The sequence below is a fragment of the Cryptomeria japonica genome, chromosome 11 (assembly GCF_030272615.1).
Source record: "Cryptomeria japonica chromosome 11, Sugi_1.0, whole genome shotgun sequence".
Lineage (NCBI taxonomy): Eukaryota > Viridiplantae > Streptophyta > Pinopsida > Cupressales > Cupressaceae > Cryptomeria > Cryptomeria japonica.
Genome location: NC_081415.1, coordinates 448039770 through 448063987, shown reverse-complemented (window position 1 = coordinate 448063987; position 24218 = coordinate 448039770).

The window sequence follows — 24218 nt, the reverse complement described above, 5'->3', positions numbered from 1 at the left end:
AATCTACCACATGTATATTAGAGAGAGGCAATTAGCACTTCTATCTATACATTCAACAAAGTTCACATCAAAGGTGAAACCGGTAAGACCCCTCATGAACTATGGTTTGGTAATACTCCTACTCTTAAGTATTTTAGAATTTTTGGAAGTAAATGTTATATTAGAAGAGATGAGTATATTGTCAAATTTGATCCTAGAAGTGACGAAGGAATATTTCATGGTTATTCATCTAAGAGCAAGGCATATAGATGTTTTAATAAGAGATTGCAGAAAATTGTTGAGAGTACAAATGTAAAGATTGATGAACAATTCATAGGAACTTCAAGGTATATAGACTCTGAACCGGCAATAGAAATTGTGACAAATAAACCTACACTGAATCCACCAGTACAGAATGAAGATCCAGTTACCCCGGTATCATCAGAGGATTCCATAGTAATTGAAGAACAATAGCAAACTAAGACACCCCGGTATGTAAGATTGAATCATTCTGAAGATCAGATAATTGGAAACAAATTTAAAGGAGTTATCACAAGAGGAAGATTAGCAAATGAAGAGGTGTGTCTTATTTCTCAAATTGAACCATCATCTATCAATGAGGCATGTGAAGATAAATTTTGGATTAAAGCTATGGAAGAAGAATTAGGACAAATTGAGAAAAACAATACTTGGACATTAGTTCCCCGGCCTAAAGATAAAAATGTAATTGGAACCATATGGGTATTTAGAAACAAACTTAATGAAGATGGTAAGGTTGTCAAAAATAAAGCAAGACTAGTGTGTAAGGGATATTCTTAGAAAGAAGGAGTTGATTACAATGAAACCTTTGCATCGGTAGCTAGAAGTGAGGCAGTCAGATTATTCTTGGCTTTTGCAGCTCACAAGGACTACAAAGTTTATCAAATGGATATTAAATGTTCATTTTTGAATGGAGATCTTGAAGAGGAAGTATATATTGAACAACCTGATGGATTTTCCTTGACAGATGACAATGATATGGTTTGTAGATTAAGAAAAGCTCTGTATGGATTAAAACAAGCCCCAAGAGCTTGGTATGCAAGGTTGGATAAGTATCTTTTAAAGATTGGTTTTACTAAAGGAAATGCAGATAGCAATTTATATTACAAAATAACTAATGATGACATCTTGATTATTGAAGTATTTATAATCTTTGGAGGACAAGATGGATTATGTAAGGAATTTTCTATTAAAATGCAGCAAGAATTTGAAATGTCTATGATTGGAGAAATATAAAGAAATTTGGGATGGAGAAATCTAAACCGGTAAGCACACCTATGACTACAAATGACAAATTATCTCAAAGGGATGAATCTACACCTGTTAATCCAACTAGATACAAATCTATGATAGGAGGTTTATTGCATTTGACACAAACCAGACTTGATATTATGAATGCAGTATGTATTGTTTCTAGATTTCAAAGTAATCCTAGGGAAAATCATGAATCAGCAATAAAAAGGATTTTCCGGTACTTACAAGGCATAGCAAATCTTGGATTATGGTATCCTAGAGATGAAAATTTTGATCTATGTGCATACACAGATGCAAATTAGGCAGGAGATGTGGATGATAGAAAAAGCACCACTGGAGGAGCATTCTTTCTTGGAAAGAGATTAGTTCTTGGCTAAGTAAGAAACAGAGTTGTACATCTTTATCAACAGCAGAATCAGAATATGTTGTAGCAGCAACTAATTGTACATAGGTACTATGGCTTAAGCAAATGTTGAAAGACATAAAGGTAAAATGCAAGGAACCCATTACTATATATTGTGATAACACTGCAGCAATTGATATATCTAAAAATATGGTATTACATTCTTAAACAAAACATGTTTCTATCAAACTGAATTTTCTAAGGGAAAAAGTTGAAGAAAAAGAGATAAAACTAGTTTATGTGAATACTAAAGAACAGCTTGCAGATATTTTCACAAAACCTCTGCCTAAGGAGACTTTTGAATATCTCAGAGATCAGCTTGGAGTCATACCACCACCGGTAGAGACTTAGACAGTTGATGATTGTCATCAACCAGTAGAATTAAAAGACAAATCTTTTATTCCAGTCTTTGATGAGGAAGCTACTTCTCAAGGGGAGTAGTTGGTATTTTGTATGAACTTGATTTTTGTAACTTTGGCATTTGATGTCAAAGGGGGAGAGATATCTATGGAAAAACAAATTATCTTTTGAGGAGAGATTGGCATTGAAAATAAATGTTTGGATAAACACATGTTGCTCCCAGGGGGAGAAATTGTTGTCTAAGGGAGATTGTTGATTTTTCGTATTTGGCATTTGTGTTTTGGCACTTTGATGGTTTTTCCATCTTGTGTTGCCATCAATGCCAAAGGGGGAGATTGTTGGTATTTTGGTATGGTTTTGTCATTGATGTCAACACCTACTAAAAACCAGCACTTTAGAGATCCAACAACATTCACCGGCAAGCAACTATTGCACAGTTACTGGTATATGGTTCCCTGGTAGGATATAATGTTCACCGGTACCTGGAATGATATGGAAGACACTTGTTAATGTCGAAGACATCGTGTGGACACTTTGTTTTGAAGGATTGATCATTTTTATATTCATATTTGCATATTTGCTTTTACCGGCAAATAGGTCCAAGGTTATCTAGGGTTACACCGGCAGGTTTATCTTTTCCAGATCAGCATGGCACGCTATGGAGATGATTTATTATTGATGTAAATGCATTAAGCCGACATGTTTAATCGATTATTGCATCGGATATTATATTGTATGTAAAATTATTATTGTAATATCTTGTAGAGATGACCTACTAAAATTGGTTTTAGGTTATGGCATAAATGTAAGATCTTATTTGTAAGATCAAGTGTGGAATGCAAAAAATAATTGAGTGAAGGTATATGCAAGATTAAGCAAAGGTATACACGAAGACATCATTTTAAGGTGAATCTAGGTTTTTGTATAAGCATATCAGCATTACACCAGTACTGAATCCAGCATATGAAGATGCTAGTTTGTGCAGTACATTCTTATTGGATTTAACTATCCAATTGTAGTCAGTGTGACTCCCATTTTGTGATTGAGTTGTGAGCTCTAGGCTGTTGGTCTTTCTGCATGTGCAGACCCCATTTATGTACACTTACTATCTACAATAGTATCATCTGATTGTGGGTAAGGTTTCCCACCGTGGTTTTTCCCCTTACGGGGTTTCCACGTACAAATATTGGTGTTATGTGTTGTGGATGACTTTATGTTTATGTTTCATGCATTAATCTTTACTAGTATAGCAATTTACTATTAACATTGTCTGTCGGCATACTTAACTGGTTTACCAGTATTAAGCATCAAGTTGGTTAATTAGTTTTGGTTTGAATTTATTTGACAACTGATTCACCCCCCCCCTCTCAGTTGTCTCTGGGACCTAACAATCTCAGTTTCCACTTTAGTCTTAAAATTTTTAAACTTTTCAAATGCCTTAGATTTTTCCTTTAAAAAACTAACCCACGTCATTCTACAATAATCATCAATGATTAGCATAAAATATCTATCACCTTGAATTTTTTTAACTCTAGCAGGGCCACACAAATCAGTATGAATAAGATCAAGAACATCATTAGATTTATCTTGTATACTCTTAAAAGAGGTTCTGACCTATTTACCCATTTGACATTCTTTACATACTGGACTATAGGGCTTCATAATCTTAGGTATATCTCTAACTGCCTTAGTTGAACTGATCTTTACAATGCAATCAAAATTAACATGACACAACCTTTTATGCCATAGCCAACTCTCATCAATTTGTGCAATCAAACATGTCTTCTCATCGAAATTGAAATGAAATATATTACTTTTTGTTTGTGTACCAGTTGCAATCTCCAAACAATATCTATTAATGATTTTGCATTTTCCATCCTTGAACTATAATTGAAATCCCTTATCCACCAATTGTCCTACACTCAAAACATTATGCCTCAAACCTTCAAAATAATAAACATTGTCAGTATTGTTCTTACCATCCAATGATATAGTTACTTTTCCTTTGATCATACATTCTTTGTCATCTCCAAATCTAACAACACCACCATCAAATTCTTACAAAGATATTAACTTCCCTTTATCTCCAGTCATATAATGTGAACAACCACTGTCAATTACCCATTTATCCTTATCTTCAATTTTAGCAGCAAGTTCCTATTGGAATTATGGATGAATTGATTATGTGTTGCATTGATGTTTTGTCATTGATGTCAACACTAGCTGTTATGGTTGGTTACCGACAGACAGGTTTTGGTTACTAGCGGAAGATCTAGTGTTACCAGCAAAAGAGACTATATGTTGGACACTTCCGACATGTTTGGATCTATGGAATGTGAATTGTTACATGTGGTATGTGCTTCTGGAGCATGTCTTGGTTAGATGGTATTGACTTGGTAATTGGATGCTATCATACACTCTGGTAAACCCTTACTGACATTGGTTTAAGGTTTTACCTGGCAGAGCTTTCATTAAGGAATCTTGACATGATGCATAAGTGGTGTTGGTGCAGCTTCTACATGGATTTCAGGATGTTGAAGATGTTATTTGATCATGCTTCAACTGCTTGAAGACATTGCTTTGGCATGGTGGACCCATATTAGGTCTAGTGCCTATCTAGGTTATGCACCGGTATCATGTTAACGTGTACTCTACATGTTACCGGGACATTTCAGGATGTTTTATGGATTGGTTATTATTGTTTCGGTCTTAAGCCGACATGGCATATCATTGTAATAAGAATTTATGTAATGATCTTATTGTAATATCTTTTAGGTGGCCAACCTAATTGGTTTGGGGATGGGTTAGGTAAAGGTGTCTCGAATCTAAGGTGAATATCACTTATAGAAAGAGAATAAGTTGGGTATTGATTAGAATAAGCTGAATAAACTTGATATTTTTGTTGTGGCTTGCTACTAGCATTTGGCATGGGTTGAGTGGCCAGTTGTGTAGGTTTAGGTGGAACGGTATTGGCAGTAGGAGGAGGCATTATAGAAGATTGTTGTGGATGTTGCTGAGGTTATTGATAACTAGAAGACTGATTTGTCCATTGTTGACCTCCTCTCCATTGAGGGGTAGGTTGCCAATTCCCTTGGAATTGTTGCCATGGTCCCTGGGGCTAAGACTAGTTTCCTTATGACTACTACCACTATGGAGTTTTATTGGAAAACATTTTCCCTTGGCCTTTAGGATTATACCAATTTTGATCATTTCCAGAATTTTGAGCATATGGAGATTTTCATTGATTATTTTGTGCATAAGAATTTCCACCATAACCAGAAAAAGATAGTGGATCAGAAGGCATACCTTGTCTTGGAAAATTTGGCCTTCTTTGAGCAACATAGAAAACTTGTTCATCATCTCCTTGTACTGTCTTGGAATCTGGAACTTCAAGATTTGCAACCATCTTACATCTGCAGTCTCTTTTCTTCTACCTATAGTGTGGGAAGAATTTTGCAAGGATTGAATCAGCTTCCTCATGCTTCTTCTTAGCTTGAAGTGTATCTAACTAAGTAGCCATATTGTTTATTATATCCTCCTTAAAATCCTTCAAAAGGTGGCTAAACTTCATTCGAGAGACTTCATTATTAGATATTGATGAAGAAATTTCCAGCTTAAAATGCCTACTCTTCTTAGAAGAAGATCTGGAATACTTATAGCAGATTTGACCAATGTCATTCCATTTTGCTTGTATTATATCACCACCTCCCATAAAGTCTAAAGCATCTATGCATTCATCATTGATTCTTCTTAAAATATTAATTTAAGGGAATCTTCATTTAGATTACTATGCTTGAATTTCTTAACACTTAATAGAAATATCTCTAGATAATCATCTAGACTCTCATCTTCCTTCTGTGTCATTCTAAAAATATCATCCCCATGGTAGTCAATCCCTCTACAATAATATTTATATTTCAAAAGAAACAACCATTTCATCTCATCCCATGTAGTTATTGTACTACTCCCTAGACTCATAAACCATCTCAAAGCTGATTCTCTTAAAGTGGCAAAAAATATTTTGAGTCTATGGGCATCTTTAGTATAATCATCTCCTATAGAGAACATCATATTCAAACAATAAAGTGTCGGGATCCTCTGTCACTAGTCCATATAATTCAGGAAGAGAAGAAGTTGGAATATTCTTGAGATTAGCATTATCATGCAAATCAAAAATAGGGAATTCAAATGTTGGGTTAACAGGTGGAGGTGGGTTATTCCCACCAAGGGGTGTATTTCCTTGCATTGGTCTTTGAGGAAGAGTTACAGGATAGGGCTCCTCTTCAAGAGATCCAAAGAGGAAATGAAGGCTATTCTCAGAAAGCTCAAATTCAAGCGGGTTCAAATTATCTAGGGCTTGGTAAAGTGCAGTGAAAGGATTTACATTTGGTGCTTCATATGGATTCAATCTTGTATGATTAGGATGGTTAGGGAGGAATCTACCTTGAGAATATCTTCTTTGTCTATGCATTCAGATTCATGAGAATTACTTAAAACAAATTGAGTTATAAAAAAAAAGTATACTGAAAACTTGAAAATTCATAACTGTAATAGGTTCTTAGCTTGACACCATCCTCGGCAACGGTGCCAAAAATATTGGCCTTGCCAATAGGAACAATAAATAGAGATAAAGTATCAACCCAAATATTGGTCATTCCTTCTGAATAGCTATTATCTCCATGACTTGAGTTCATTTACTTGTCAGCCCAAGGACATATTACTTGAAATGGGTTTACACTATATATGCACTAAGTTCCTGTGATAGTTATTCTGCACTACTCCAACAACTAAATCTATTTGAAATAAACAAATGAAGAAATAACAATTGAATGGATATAGGAAATCTTAACATTAACAGAAGATTCTAATTAAAGAATTGTTAACTAAGTTCAGAGTTGACAAACGGGAATTACTCTATCTGCTTTGGCTATAGGAACAATCATAGGATCTAGTTCCAGTGGCTGTAGGAACAGTCAATCACTAGAACATCTACTACAACAAAGGGAAAACTTAATCTAACAAATTCACAAGAATACTCACCAAGTGGGCCCCTTTGGATGAGTGTAGCCAGACTTCAAAGATAATTCTACATACTCAGAATAACATCACTTTTATTCATTATTTTCAATAGTCAATACAACACATGAAATAAAAGAAATGCTTCAAGTTCTAAAAACATTGTCTAATCTTGTCTCTAACTCCTATCTAACCTCTAAGAAGAGGTGTAGGCTTTTATTTATAAGAAAACTATAACAACTTCCTACTATCTAGATCACGCCAATGAAATGAGGCAAAAAAATATTTTTGACTACCAAGAGAAGAAGTTAATCCACAGAAAATGTGGAACTTAGCTAAACCACAACCAAGAATAAAGCATGACAGTGTTACAAGATTGATGTTTGTTGAAGACAAACATAAATGAATCTAGAGTCACCTTTCCCTTCCTTTTCTGATTCTTACGCACACCATCTTCTCTATTGTTTTGAATGCTTAACCGCCCTTGAATGTCTGCAACTGCTTTTATGACATGATTCACCATCTAGCTTGCAATAATCACTTCTACAGCATCTCATTTATTATGCATTTAAAATATAATACACACTAGCATACATATATATCTATTTTCATTAATCATAACACTTATACATTCACACATGATATTACCTATGATAATTTGCATGGCAACGGGAATAGTAGGTCAAAACAATATAGGATTTAATAGGTTTAGTTATCATCCAGAATGCACATACTCAAACTTTAATACATCACGTGACTCAAACACTATCCCAATATGAAACTTAAAACATGGCAAAAACTTATCAGTTATAGGAATAAAAGAGCTATTATTTCAGCTCATCAAGCATCTAAAAAATGATCAACACTTGTGGCATCATACTTTAACATGTCTGCATGACCACCTTTTAGGTTTTTGCATCTTACTAACACTTCCTCTATGTTACACATTTGATCTTATCATTTGTTAACATTATGTCATTCTTCTGCATTCTTTTCCTATTTGATCTATTTTTCTCGAATTTGAATTAAGTCTTTCTCGATGTCATTCTCAATTGTCATTTCATGATCATGATCAAGTTATAATGTTAGTCTGATATCATTTGTCATTTTCAATCATTATCAATTTATATTAATCTTGATCGATTCATCATCAATCCCTATCAATTATCAATCATCTTTTTTATTATCAATCTTTGTCAATTTCCATCAATCCTTATCAATTTTGATTGATTTGTCATCGATCCCTATCATTATCAATTTGGTTAATTTTTGGTCCTTATCAATCATTTTGTTGATCATTTTTATCATCATCATTATTAATCATGTCAATCCTATCATGGCATCATTTAACCTAATTCATTTATCATTTTACTTCGGGTTTAATAATGCTTTAATTATTTCTCCCTTTTATCTCTTTTTCTATCTAGGGTTTAATAATTCTTCAATTATTTATCCCTTTTTCCTAACTAATTTATATTACGATTTATGAATTAGTTCATTATCCTAATTCCCTTTTTCCTATTTTGCAATTAAATATTATTTATTTAGTTGCCTAATTATGAAATTTGTGGGAGAAATTAATAAATAAATATTTATTAATTTATCCCCCACTTCTCCTCCTTTTTTTTAGCTTCTCTCCTCTTTTTTAGCTTCCCTCCTCCTTTCTAGCTTCCCTCCTCTTTTCTAGCCTTCCACTTTCCTCATTTTCGAATGGAAATTTTCCCTCCACAATTCACTCATTTTGCCATGAAATGACATAGAAATTTCTCATGAATGTGCACAGAATTTTGTCATAATTCTTGCATAGAAATGCGTCATATTTTAACATAGCATGTATCATACTTTGTCTCCTCATTTTTCCAATTTAAAATGGATTTTCTTCTTCTACTTTCTTCATTCTAATTTGGTCCTTTCATCAATTTCCTTATAAATTGAGCTCCTTTCTTCATCAATCCAACCACGCTTCAAGTAATCTTATGTTGTTGCTTTCAAATTGCTTTCTTGCAATCATCTTGCTTGTTGTTCACTTGCATTTGTAGGTGACACCCACACAATTTGAAGGTGAAAGGATAATAATGGAGGTCAACAAAGGGAGACATTGGTGATGGTTTTCCTTTTATTTGAATGTCTTGTCTTTTGTTCTTTCATTCAATGTATTAGGATTCAATTTCATTGCTTGTTAGGTTTCGTGGTTACCTAATATTTGGGTTTTGACGCTTTATTCTAATTTCCTAGTTACAACATGATTGAAGTTGATGTTAATTCATCCAATAGATAACATGTGATGCTTAAGGATCCTTTCCTAAAACATGATAAAGGAAAATCTCTTAAGACCAATTATGATGTCAATACCAATTATGCCAATGTTTCTTATGAATATACAATCACCCACATTTTTGAGATGGAGCATCATGTTTCTACCATAACTATCAAGGATAAAACACCTAAATGTAATATAACAACTCACTAGGATAAAGTTATCATGTAAGGTACCACATCCAACCATTCTTCATCTTCCAACCAATATGACCTTGTTGAGCAACTTGGAAAGACATCAGCCCACATATCCATCCTTGAGTTTTTACACATATCTCCTTCGCATAAGGCTATTTTAGATAAAACTTTGCAAGAAAATTCCATACCTACCAACCTAAACATGGAACAATTTCAAGCCATGGTGGGACACTTACCCTCACTTCACCTTACATTCATAGAAAATAATGATATGTCTCCCCGAAAACCTCACAATTCACCCCTTCATATTGAAGCTTTTACCCATAAGTATCAAATAAAGTGAGTCTTGATAGATGGAGGAGCAGGCCTAAACATTGTCACTTTGAAAGTTGTTCTAGCATTAGGATTCTCAAAGTAGGTTGTAGATTCAAAGAGAAAGATAACAATCAAATCTTATGACGATGAAGAACACTCATCCAAAGGAACAATCACCTTACCAACTAGAGTTGAGCTAGTAGTACAAGACATGGTCTGTCAATTTTTGGACCTTGATCTCACATATAACATCCTCTTGGGTCATCCTTGGATCCATACCATGTGAAAAATTCCCTCTACATACCACCAATGCTTCAAGTTCCCACACAATGGAATAGAGATTACCATTCTCGTTGATCCAAATCTATATATATATATATATATATATATATATATATATATATATATATGTATGTATGTATGTATGTATGTATGTATGTATGTATGTATGTATGTATGTATGTATGTATGTATGTATATTGCAATAACATTAGTCCTAAGCTAGAACCTACAGTACCTATCAATCAAGAGGCTAGTTCATCTTCATCATATTTTAGTATAGAGTCATTAAAAGCTTCTACTTCCAAGCAATCTGAGATCAAGGCTAAGGTAAAAAACAATGGAATGGGAGAATATAGTTTGTAATAATCCATTTATCTTACATAATTAAGGGACTCCCCTATGATTTATAGTAGACCATGGTCTTCACAACTTGTGATGGTAGTTACTATCAAATGGGATCCCACAACTTTAACTAGATGGGGTGAAATGGAAGATGAGGACCTTTTTAAGATGCTATTTAAGGACCCTGAGGAACATTTAGATCATGATAAAATTAAAATACCTATTGAGAACTATGGAAAAGGCTTTAAATTTCTACAAAAAATGGGATATGATGGTAAAGGCTCCCTTGGATTGCAAAAAAAAAGGAATTGTGGAACCTATCCAACTAGAACTAGTACCTAAGAAACAAATGACCAAAGGACTGGGATATTCACCCTTGAGGTTGTATAGCCCTAGATCTCAAGCAACCTTACAAATAGGTCCTTCAATTTCCACTAATGAGCACACACCACCTGAAGAATATTATCCATCTACATATTCCAATAAATGGGAATGGGACTTAAATAATTCATTTGGTGACTATGATCTCAAGGAAACTTTCAGAGAACCAGGTGAGCCCACTTTTGAAGAAAAGTTCAGAGTTGGTCAAACATCAACAATCCAAACACTCCAAGATAAGAATGCTAGTGGAGAAGCATTGGTAAAAACCTTTTAGGATCATGAACCCTCTATGTCTCAAATCTCTAGGCCTAAACCATGAAAAATGAGAACTCGTGTTGTTGAGTATCCTTCTAGTAGTGTTGAGAAAACCTCTTTCATAATCAAAACTGATGAGGAGAGTACCAACGATGATCATAATGAAATCATTAACATACATGAAGACTTGTGTATCTTTACCCTTACCACTTCCAATCTTGATCAAATTGATGGCTTTCCAATTTTCCATCCTCAACTCACAGACTGGGACCAACAAGGGCCTCCACAACTTGATACATTCCAAAAATATGAGGCTATCATTGATTACCTTAAAATAAGAGACTATCTTCCTATCGGGGACCATAGAGAAGAATTCATCATTGAACTTAACAACATGGAATACTTTGGAGAGGTTGTCAAGCCTTTTAGTCACAAAAATATTAAAATAATAAATAATAATAGCTCTTCTAGTGAAAACCACATTGTGGTGCTTTTAGACCATGAAAAGGTAAAAAGAAAGAATGTATCTCTCTGAGGCACTAGAGGATGGAAGGCTTGGCAATCTCCCCTTGACAAAATATCATGAAAGATCACCTATGTTGGTGGAAGATACAATACAAACTAATCTTAGGGCTGAAGAAGATCCACATAACATCTATCTTGTAGTATCATTGATAAAATAAGAGTATCCCAATTTCGTCAAATTTTTTAATGAACGGCAAATCAACTTTGCATGGTCATATGCTAATATGCTTGTCTTAGATCTTGATCTTGTCATGCATCATCTAACTGAGGATGAGAAAAGCTAGTTATAATGTTAGATGCATAAAACATAATCATAAACACATCAAAGTATTTAAAACAAAGCAAGATAACCTTTTATACCTTCTTTCTTCACCTCCTCCAATTGAGCTAGAAGTGGAAGTTGGGCCCTTTGTTCTCCACTTGATTTGATCCTTTGATGTAGAGGGGTGTGGATTTCTCTTTAAAACACAACAAAGTGATGATGCTTGATGGATTGACAAATGGATTATATGTGACAATATTTGGGTATGATAAGGGTCCTATGGCTTATTTCTTGGCTCAAATGGACAACATGGAAATATGAGAATGATGGATTGGATTGTGAAGGGAGGATACTCCAATTTATAAATTAGAGGGACCCAAAATAGATGGTCAAGATTGAAGGAAATGAAGGACTGGGATTGAAAGATAGTGAGAGGGATTTGAGAGGGCAAGTGGGGGATCCAATAGATTTTCCATAAAGGCATTTCTTGTCTGCACACTTCTTAAGTACATGGGGAAGAGATCCCCAAGTATCTAGGGAAGAGGATAAAAGAATTAAAAAATTCCTTGGGAGAGGACAAGGCAAATTAAATATTCCCAAGAAAGAGAGGGCATTGGAAGAATAAAGAATAAAGGAATTAAAAAATCCTTGGGAAGAGAGGGCATGGGGAGACTCAAGGAATTTGAAATTTCTTGGATAGACAAAATTGGGTGGCATTTAAGGTTGGGAGGTGAGATGAGAAAGCCATTTATGGCAAAGAGTTGACCCATCCCTAATAATGGTGATTAGGAATGTGCAAATGATTAAGGGGAGTGAATAGGTGGGATGATGGGGGATTAGAATGTAAGAGGATGGGACATGAGGAGAGAAAATGAGTGGAGGAATTTAAAATTGAGCTAAATGATGGGGATTAGGAGGGTGATTTGTAGGAATAATGGCATTAGTTAATTAATTGGAATTAATTAACTAATCAAGATTAGAAGGAAATATTAGCTAAGATTTGGAATTGAAATGATTTTAGGAGAATTGGATAAATTAATTCTGATAAATTAATTATATGGCTAAGGTGACAAAATTAATAAAATATATAATTTAATTAATTTTGAGAAGAATAAGGACTTGACATATTAAATAATATAATTAATTATGTGAAAAGGTTAAATTAATTAAATATTAATTTAATTAATTTTATAAATCTACACTAAAGATAGCACCAAGCGCAAAACCAATAAAACAAAAATTGAGGAAAATGCATCTGCAAGTGGTACGTTTAATGAATGTAGATCTTGAGAAATTACTAGCCATCGGTTTCATCAAACCTTTTGATTACCAAGAATGGATTTCCAATCTTGTACTTGTGGCCAAATCATATCATCATATTTGAGTATGCATAGACTTCAAAGACATCAACAAAGCTTGTCCTAAGGATGACTTTCCACTACCCAACATAGACTTAATTATCAATCTTACAGTTGGACAATTGATGTTATCACTCATAGATGGATTATTCGAGTATAATCAGATTAGGATCACACTTGAGGACTAACATAAGAATTCTTTCACATGTCCTTGGGGAACATTTTGCTAGAATGTTATGCCTTTTAGTTTAAATAACATTGGTGCTACCTATTAGAGAGCTATGACCATAATTTTTCATGACATGATGCATACTTTAATGGAAGACTATGTAGATGACCTCTTGGAAAAATTTCTCACAAGGGAAAGCCATTTGAATGTTTTAGACAAAATTTTCACTTAACTAAAGAAATAAAAAGTATGATTAAATCCCAAGAAATGTGTCTTTGGCGTGACCTCTAGGAAGCTCCTAGGATACATAGTGTCACAACAAGGTATTGAAGTTGATCCAGTGAAAGTTAAAGATATTTTAGAGGTGCCTCCTCTAAATAACATTAGTTAGTTAAGATCATTACAAGGGAATCTATAGTCAATCAGAAGATTCATTGCTTTGGGGGCACTCTTAGAGCAACAAGACTATGAGGAAAAAGAAAAATCCATCTACTATATCAGTTGCACATTAGTGGGATATGAACTAAATTACACACCTATTGAGTGTGTGTGTGTGTGTGTGTGTGTGTGTATTGTCGTGTTTTTTTTCCCACAAAAATTGTAACAGTACATGCTCACTCACAAAACAAAGCTCATAGCAAAGATTGATCCCTTAAAGTACTTACTTAGAAATTCAACTCTTACAATTAGATTGGCTAAATGGATCATGATCCTCAGTGATTTGGATATTGAATATGTCAAGAGAAAATCAATCAAATGAAAATTCATTGTATAATATTTAATAGATGCACCTATGATAAATGACTATCTATTAATTTTATAATTTCCAGATGAATCCATCCTAGAAATTACAACTTCAAGATTATGGCAACTCTATTTTGATGGATCCTTCACATAGCATGGAGCAGGTGTAGGAATCTTTTTTTCCACGCCATAAGGGGATTAAATTATAAAATCATATTGACTATCATTCCCTTGTACAAACAACATATTATACTATGAGGCACTTACTATGAGTCTAAGGATTGCAGTTCAATGGAGGATCTAGGAACTTCATGTTTTTAGTGATTTCCAATTAGTTATCTAACAAACAAACAATGATTATCAAAAAAAGGATGAAAAATTGATGCCTTACAAGAAAATAGTGGATGACTTCAATAAATACTTCATAGAGATAACTTTTGAGCTAATTCCTAGAGATAGCAACTGAGTTGTTGATGCAATGGCTACTATTTCTTCTTTGATTTACATGTTGAAAAATACAACCCACTATGAGTTCTTGGTGGATAATCTCTTGGTCCCCATGTATGAGATACCTCCATCCAAGCTTATATGCATCATTGGTCCCAATTCCCCTTGGTACCATGACAAATTCACTTACCTTTGCAACAACACCCTTCCACCAAACCTCCCACTATGTAATCATTATCGATACCCCTTACCACAAAAGTCTCCATGGTACACTACTTAGATGTTTAGAGCACAAGAAAGTTTGAACTTCATTACTTGAGGTACACGAAGGTATATGTGGGGCTCACTCTAGAGGTCCAACCTTAGCTGAGAAATTGATGGGGATTGGTTACTACTAGACCACTCTAGAGAAAGATGTGTATCAACTTGTCAGGAAATGAAAACAATATAAAATTCATGGAGACTTAATACATGCACAAACACAAGAACTACAATTGATCACAACAACTTGGCTCTTTTGTCAATGGGTACTCGATCTTGTGGGTAAGATTTATCCTCCACCCTCCAATGGCCATAAGTTCACAATAATAATCATTGAGTACTATAAGAAGTGGATTGAATTTGTTCCTCTTACACAAGTTATCGATAAACAGATCACCACATTCATTCTTAACTACATTATATATGTATGGTGTTCCCTTTTCCATCATCATAGATAATGGGTGTCCTTTAAAAAATTAGGATTATCATGAGCTCTATAACAAGTTCCATATCCAACACTATTTCTCTACCCCATAATATCCCCAAGGTAACAATCAAGTTGAGACGTCTAATAAAATTATCCTAAAATTCCTCAAGAAGACAGTCAATAATGTTGCCTGTGACTAGCACATACAACTTAATCCTACCTTGTGGGCCTACCATATAAGTGTTCACACTCCTACTAGAACCACACCATACTCACTTGTCTATAGAGATGAAGCTATCTTACCCATTGAGGTTGAGTTAGAATCTTTATAGGTCTCCTTGCACAATCTTATCATTGATGAGGATTACGGAGTCTCCTAACTTTAGGATCTTGAAATATTGGATGAGTGTAGATAAAATTATTTCAATAATCTCTAAGAATACCAATAGTTCATGAGTTGAAGCTAAAATCATAAGGTGAAACCTCACACATTTGAGGTAGGTGACTTGGTTCTTAAAGAAAATCCTAAAAATCAATAAGATTGAGAGAAACGGGGAAATTGAACCTAACTGGCTTGGCCCCTACATCATCATAATAGTCTATGGCTCTTTAGAAAATCAACTATCTGCTATTGAACGTGAACTTCTTGAAGATCCTATCAATAGCGTTCACCTTCGCAAGTTCTACACTTAATCCTTTAGAGAATCTCTTAAAAATACAAAAATAAATAAAAAATTATAAATACAAAAATAAAAAGCAAAAATAAAAAAATCATCACCTTGATGAAAACCTAGCAAATAGGCATCTTGTGTGACACACAAAAAAATTTAAAATTTAAAGAGAAATAAGTCTGTCCAATGATGAAAACCACTTCGGTGGCACCCTAGGCAAGTACCATGGTGAAAACTCGCACCATGTGTAGGGACTTTTCTCTTCCCTCCTTCAAGATCCATGTTATCCTTTCACTTTTCACACACTCACAACCTATCATTTCATAATAAGACCTTTCCATCCCCACCAAGGTTTGTCATTTTTCTTCCTAGGGTCTTTTCCTTCCATGTGTAGCGTCGTAAATTGTACGCACTTGCTAGGATGGTACAATTTCACACCTAGTTTAGCACCCGCCTTGGCGCATTTTGTATTTTGCATTGCATTTCCCCTTTAGCACTTAATTAATTAAATTAATTAGGTCTAAGGTCCTATTTTATCATTTCCTACATCATAAAGTTGGGCCCTTTCATTAAAGTGTGCCCTTTTCATTTTATTCCTCCAATACATCATTTAATCAAAAACCCTAATTAGGTCCTATTTTGAACTTGGGGGCTTGATTTCGGGGGTCAAAACATCTCGAAATCACCTGTAACTTTGGGATTCTCTCTAAAATCATCATATCCGACAGTCCTGAAAATTTGGTGAAAAGTTGTCAGGACCATGGCGCCCGGAGTGCAACATGGTCCCGGACATTTTTCCTGAAATTTTAGGAGCGCGATCCAATCATAAAATAAAGCTTAACCCCATGAAATTGGCAGGAAATTCAATCTCTAAGTCGGCCTAAAGTTGAAATTAAGACCTAGGGTTTCATACATAAGAGCTCTCTTTCTTCATTTGAAAGGATCCGAATTTTTGGTTGAGAGACCTTCTATGCAGCGAAAGAGCAGATCTTTGAAGACTTCAACAACATTCAACATCCTTCTATCAAGCATTTATCAATTTCATTCATCCATTTAAGGCTTGGAAGACATTGAAGAACAATAGGAGATTACCGACTGAAGATTGGCTTGTACTCCTCCCTTGAGGGTTGGGTATGATTTCATGTTGTTTTCATGTCTTTGCATAAGCTTCAATATATCCTTTATTCATGCTTTAGATCACTTTGCATCTTGATTTAGAGCATTTACATTATCATTTACAAGCAATTAGGGTTTACTTTCTAGGCTGCTCTAGTTTGCTTTCTTGCATTATAGGACCTTGCACACACACTAGGTCTGCACACACAATACATTTTACAATACAAATTGGCTATTCGTGGAGGTGGAAATCACCGAAGCGGGGGTTTGACTAAGGCAAAACCCTATATAGCTGCCCAAACACCTTTTCAAATATAAGTGTAGGTTTCGGGACTCGGACGACGCCGCAGGTTGCAGATCCAGGAGAAGCAGACTGAGACCGACCTTCCCACCAAATTTTAGAGCAAAAGACCAGGATAGGGGCGTGGGGCACCCTGGTCCTACCAAGACAGGGGCGCTGGGTGCCCTGGTCCCTAGGACAGGGGCGCTGGGCGCCCTGGTCCTCCTGACAGACAGCATTTTCAGCATTTTTGACAGCTTTTCCAGAGTGCAAAACAACAGTTTTCGGAGCAGTTTCAGGGGCAGAATCAGGACAGTGGCGCCCGCGCCCCTGTCCCGAACATTTTCAGTCAGATTTTAACTCCGGGTACACATTTTCATTCTTGTCTCATCCTTGTGTTTACAGCTTTCCATCATTTAAGTTCAATTCTATAATCTTGTTATTAGTTCATACTTGCACTTTGGGGTTAGGGATTGAACTTGCATCATTTTATCTTTCAATTACAACAAGGGAATAGAAATCCTAATAGGTATCCCGTGGCTCTCTCTTCCACAAAAAGAAGTAGCCAATTGTGTGATACCTCTAGGCTCTTTCGTATTCCACAAGTGTGTGGTTGAAAGTGGGATTAGGGCATGTTTGCTTAGTGTCACTTTTTCTCCCACACATTTTGGTGAACCCGACGTGAACTCCAATCTTCTCTAATTCTGATTTATGTTTTCAAATTTGAGTGTTTATGCTATTTCAAATTCAAATTTGTATTTACAAGTTTTAATTTCTTACAAGATTCAAAAATTTAGAGGAAATTTTTGCTAAAACCCTAAAGTTGAACTTGTGGATAGCTTAATTGGGATCAATAATTTCAAATCTGATTTAGGAGCTCATTTGAATCATAAATTTCATTTTCTAAATCTACATTCTAAGTTCTTGCATTGGTTAAAATTAAACATTTCCTTCTATTTTGCATGTGTTATCATTTGAAAAAGGAAAATTGTTGTCATGATGCATTCATTTCATAGATGTGATAATGGGTTAGCTTCCCTTGTTTCAATTTTTCCTTCTCCTAAAGAACCTCCCCCAATCTATAACAACATTTTAGTGCCTAAAAGAGTTTCTACCAATCCCTTTGAGACTCTCCCATGCTCTAAGGATGAAGTCTTTAAGAGTGATCTTGATAATTCTCCTAAAATGTGCCCTTCCTATTTAGCTATCCTAGAGGAAGAGAATGACATCATAAACACCTTTCTTAATGTTACTTCACCTTCCCTCCATGATGCCTCTCTAAGTGAAAAGGTATTGATGGACATTGACTTATTTTCTCCTAAAGTTGGTCCTTCCAATGGGGGCATGTTAGTGCAACAAGAGGTTATGAACACTTCTTTCAAAGATCTCCTTCCTAAGCATGAATCTTTGGAGAAATATGTTCATGTTCCTCCTAAAAAACACTCCCTTCATGAGGATCCTTTTGTGCAAGAAGATGACATTATCCCTACATTTCCTAGTGATGGCATTTCCTTTTCCAACAAAATTCCCACTAGAGATGATGAATTAATGATAAATGCTTACCCTTCTCCTAAAGTTTGTCTTACCCTTAAGCATCCCTTAGCGAAAGAAGATGAAATAATAAGCAATTTCCTTAATTCTCTCTCCCCTAAAGATCATATTGAACATATTTTGAGGAAAGAGGATGAGTTTAACACATCTATTGATGCTCTCCCTCCTAAGGATGAGGAATTAATAAACAATGTTATCTCCTCTCCCGAAATTAACAATACTTCAAACATTCCTTTCAACCACTTCACTATTTGGGATGAACCATTAGAAGAAGGTGTAGATTATTCTCTCTCCCTTGATAGTTTCTCACCTTCCTTGAATCTCAATCATCCTCCATCTCCCTCTCCTCAACTTGGTTCTACTCATAAGGATACCCTAGTTCAAAGCAAAATGGTTAATATCTCTTTCAAAGATCTCCCTCTCAAAAGGGAGACTTTAGAGAGTAATGTTGATCCTTCTCCTAGAGAGTTTATTCCCCATGTAGATCCTTTGATGATAGAGGATGATATTACCTTTCCTAGTATTACTCTTCCTACTAGAACATCAATGCCTACCCCTTGTCTCTCTCCTAAAATTGATTTAATCCATGATAAGATTTTAGTGCAAGAGAAGACTGTCAATAATTCTTCCAACACTTTTGTGCTTTCCCCTAAACCATCCTCAATCAATTTGATACATGTGAATGAGACACCTAACAAACCTCTCTTCACTATCCAAGGTGCTTGTCCTTCTCAAAATTCTCAACCTTTAAATAAGCCTATCTTAGTGGTTCAAGGTGGTTATGCTAATGATTCTTTTTGCACTCCTAAGAAACCTATTATTATTGTGCAAGGAGGTTACTCTACTAAGAGCCCTTATGAGTATGCTAAACAACTGACTAGAGAGAGTTATCATGCGGTTGCTCATACCTATAACACAAGAAACAATAGGCAACCTAATCCTCCTCCAGTTATCCCCACTTTGCTTCCTCCTTCCCAACCTATTCTTCCTCAAGCTCCACGTATTTCACAAGTTCTTTGTAAGGAATGTGATCTCATAGAACAACTTAAAGCTACCCCTGCTAAGATATCCCTTTGGGATTTGATCCAAACTTCTTCTGCTCATCATGGAATGTTACAAGATGCCTTGAAAGATTTGAATGTTCCTCCACCGAATACATCTAGTAATATAGCATCTTTGGTTAACTCTGTGATGAATCCTAAAGCTCAAATTGTGTTTACTCAAGATGAGTTGCCTACTAGTGAAATTCAACATCAATATGATCCCTTGATGATTGTGGTTATCATAAATGACACTGCTATAAGACGAACACTGGTAGATAATGGCTCTGGCCTTAATGTGTGTAGCATTAATCTATTGCATAAGATGAATGTGGATACATCCCTTATTGAGCCTGACTCTCATCCCATTCGAGGCTTTGATAATGTGGCTAAGTCTTCGTTAGGTATTATCACCTTACCCATCACAGTGGGACCTGTTACTTTGCCTACTCCTATCCATGTTATGTCAGGAAATCTAACATACAACTTGTTATTAGGGAGACCTTGGATTCACAATATGCAAGCTGTCCCCTCTACATTGCATAGACAAGTTAAATTTATTTATAACAATAAGACATATACCTTGATAGGTGATACTAATCTTCAAGCTTGTTTGCAAACATCTACTTCCAAAGGGAGTTCTTCTAAGCCTTCCTCTTCTAGTGATGACTCTTTAAACAAGATACCTATGGATGACTCCTTACCCTCTGATAATCAAAATTCTTTGGATGAATCTAAAGCTCCTGAAGAAGATCCTTCTCGACTTGAATCTACACATGAAAAGGCTTTTGATCCTGAGAAGGTTCTCACAAAAGACGATTGGGGATCTCTTGATTTTAATCCCACCTTTGTAGGTGAGTATAGGGTTCCTCCTAGAGTGCTTAAAGTTAAAGAGAAGGAAGAAACTAGAGATCAATCAGTCTTACTTGAACCTATGAGCAATAATTTTGTGGCCGCTTCTCAAACTTCTTCTCCTCACACCTCTAATTATGAAGAGTTTGATTCTTTGTCTTATGAAAAACCACCTTCTCTTCCTGAAATGGCTGATCGTTATGGTCGTGGTTTTCGCATTTTTGCTAAGCATGGGTATCATGGAAATGGTTGTGGCGCTCATGAACAAGGGATAAAAGTTCCTCTAGAGACTAATTTTCACAATTATGCCTTTGGACTTGGCTATAATCCCTGCAAGCCCATCAAAGCATCTAAAAGACCATCTCTCAGTGTGAATGCTATATTTAGTAGTGATGATGATCTCACTTCAACTAAATCATCTTCTATCAACTCTCATTCCCCTCATAAGGAAATATTGGCGATGAATAAATCTCTTTATGACTCCCCTCAAATTTCTAAATCCACAAATGAATCTTTATCTCCTATTCATCATAAAGTCCTTTCCTCTAGGGATAAGGCTCTAATAAATTACACTCATCCCTCTTCTAAGATTTCTTGTGACTTTTCTTCTTCAATTTTTATCACTTTATACATGTTTTTTATCTCACTTATAGTTGAGCATTTAGCATGTCATATTCAAATTCCTCATTCAGTCTATCATGTCTTTAAATAACATTAATGGCTATTATGTTGCTCATCATTATGTGACATTGGTAGCTCATTTACTGGGGGCTCATTGTCAGTCATGATGGTACAATTTCAAGTGCAATCATATTTTTGAAGCAACATAATAGCCTAATTTTCTATGTTATCTCTTGTTCCTATGGGGACAAGAGTGATTTCATACATCTCTTCTTTTTCTTATGTCCAAATCTCTTCCTAGAAGATTGTGTAAGTCCTCATTGAGGCAATGATCTTTCCTTATTTTTATCTAAGGATCCACTTTTTCCTATTTCGTGGATGGTGTGAAATTTATTACTTGATGTTATTCCTTATATGCATTTGTTGTTGTTTGTTCAAGGATTCTCTCTTACAAGAGGTGTAAGTCCTTGACTACAACCTCTTTTGCACTTGGCAAAATACATCCATAATGAATTCACTCTCCCAATTGGGTTAAAAAGAGCGTCATCCTTCATTAAGAATCACTTTCACCTCGCAAAAGAAGGAAGTATTGCATTCTTATTCTCTTCTTTGTCTTATTCTAGAAGATGTTATATTTGTCTAAGACAATTCCTCTTGGGGATAGGTGTCTTTTGTACAAAAATCTCTTCTCCTCTAAGGATCTCCTTTACACATACTACAAGATATCCCTTTTCAACTATCTTATCCTTGCTTAAAGAGTGCAAAACTCTCTTGCTTGGATCTATGACATTGTTGCATTTTTGGGGTATCTTCTTTTGTGATGAAGGTAGGTATCCTTGTTCTACTTTGCTTATGACATAAACATTACACTTTTTGAGCAATGGGTCATTCTCGGAACCAGAGCACAGACTCTTAGAGTGAGATGTTTCCATTTTTCTTTTATGCAAGCTGATTATTCTCGGAACCAGAGCACAGACTCTTAGAGCGAGATGTCACGCTTTTGTACTATACATATACAGGTTGTAGCATACTCGGGCATAGACTCCTATGAGATGCTTCTAACCTCACTTACACACACATGCACAAGGTTGAGTGGAACTAGCGGCATAAGGCTAGACTTTCTCACTCTCCTCCCTTACATGGATCACCTAGATAGACTCTAGGGGCTAGTTTTCCATGTCCTTTTTCCCATGGATCACCTAGACAAGATCTAGGGGCGAGAAGTCCATTTTTTCTCTCTCACTATTCTTCTCATGGATCACCAATGTGTGTATTCATGCTTTTTTTCCTTTCTTTTCTTCTCTTTGCATTTTGTTTCCATTTACATCCTTCATCTTGTGTTAGAGAACTCTCAAATCCTCACACTCTTTGTTTTGTTGGAATTGAGATTTAGTCCTCTTTCTTACCAAATGATTCTCCATTACTTTGTGATCTCATATCAAATCTTCTTGTGAGCATTTGTCATCAATATTTCTTTAACAATTCAAAGTGGTAAACATGATACCCTGTTTCAACTCACTAAAATTAGCAAGCCGAAACAGGGGGGGGCATATAGCTACCCTCAAATTTTCATCACCTTCCTTAGTAAGCATTAGGTGATTTTGTGATCTAACGTGTGTTTTGTAGGGTGCGGTTCCTAACTGTGTACTGCAGATACCGCTGGGGGCTTCGTTCGACAGACTTATGGATATATCCTTTTTCAAATAATGTTTACTTTTCTGTACTTTAGCTTGCATATGCACGTAGTGTTCATATGACCGCTAAAGTGGGGGCTAAATGTAGCATCGTAAATTGTATGCACTTGCTAGGATGGTACAATTTCACACCTAGTTTAGCACCCGCCTTGGCGCATTTTGTATTTTGCATTGCATTTCCCCTTTAGCACTTAATTAATTAAATTAATTAGGTCTAAGGTCCTATTTTATCATTTCCTACATCATAAAGTTGGGCCCTTTCATTAAAGTGTGCCCTTTTCATTTTATTCCTCCAATACATCATTTAATCAAAAACCCTAATTAGGTCCTATTTTGAACTTGGGGGCTTGATTTCGGGGGTCAAAACATCTCAAAATCACCTGTAACTTCGGGATTCTCTCTAAAATCATCATATCCGACAGTCCTGAAAATTTGGTGAAAAGTTGTCGGGACCATGGCACCCGGAGTGCAACATAGTCCCGGACATTTTTCTCGAAATTTTAGGAGCGCGATCCAATCATAAAATAAAGCTTAACCCCAAGAAATTGGTGGGAAATTCAATCTCTAAGTCGGCCTAAAGTTGAAATTAAGACCTAGGGTTTCATACATAAGAGCTCTCTTTCTTCATTTGAAAGGATCCGAATTTTTGGTTGAGAGACCTTCTATGCAGTGAAAGAGAAGATCTTTGAAGACTTCAACAACATTCAACATCCTTCTATCAAGCATTTATCAATTTCATTCATCCATTTAGGGCTTGGAAGACATTGAAGAACAATAGGAGATTACCGACTGAAGATTGGCTTGTACTCCTCCCTTGAGGGTTGGGTATGATTTCATGTTGTTTTCATGTCTTTGCATAAGCTTCAATATATCCTTTATTCATGCTTTAGATCACTTTGCATCTTGATTTAGAGCATTTACATTATCATTTACAAGCAATTAGGGTTTACTTTCTAGGTTGCTCTAGTTTGCTTTCTTGCATTATAGGACCTTGCACACACACTAGGTCTGCACACACAATACATTTTACAATACAAATTGGCTATTCGTGGAGGTGGAAATCACCGAAGCGGGGGTTTGACTAAGGCAAAACCCTATATAGCCGCCCAAACACCTTTTC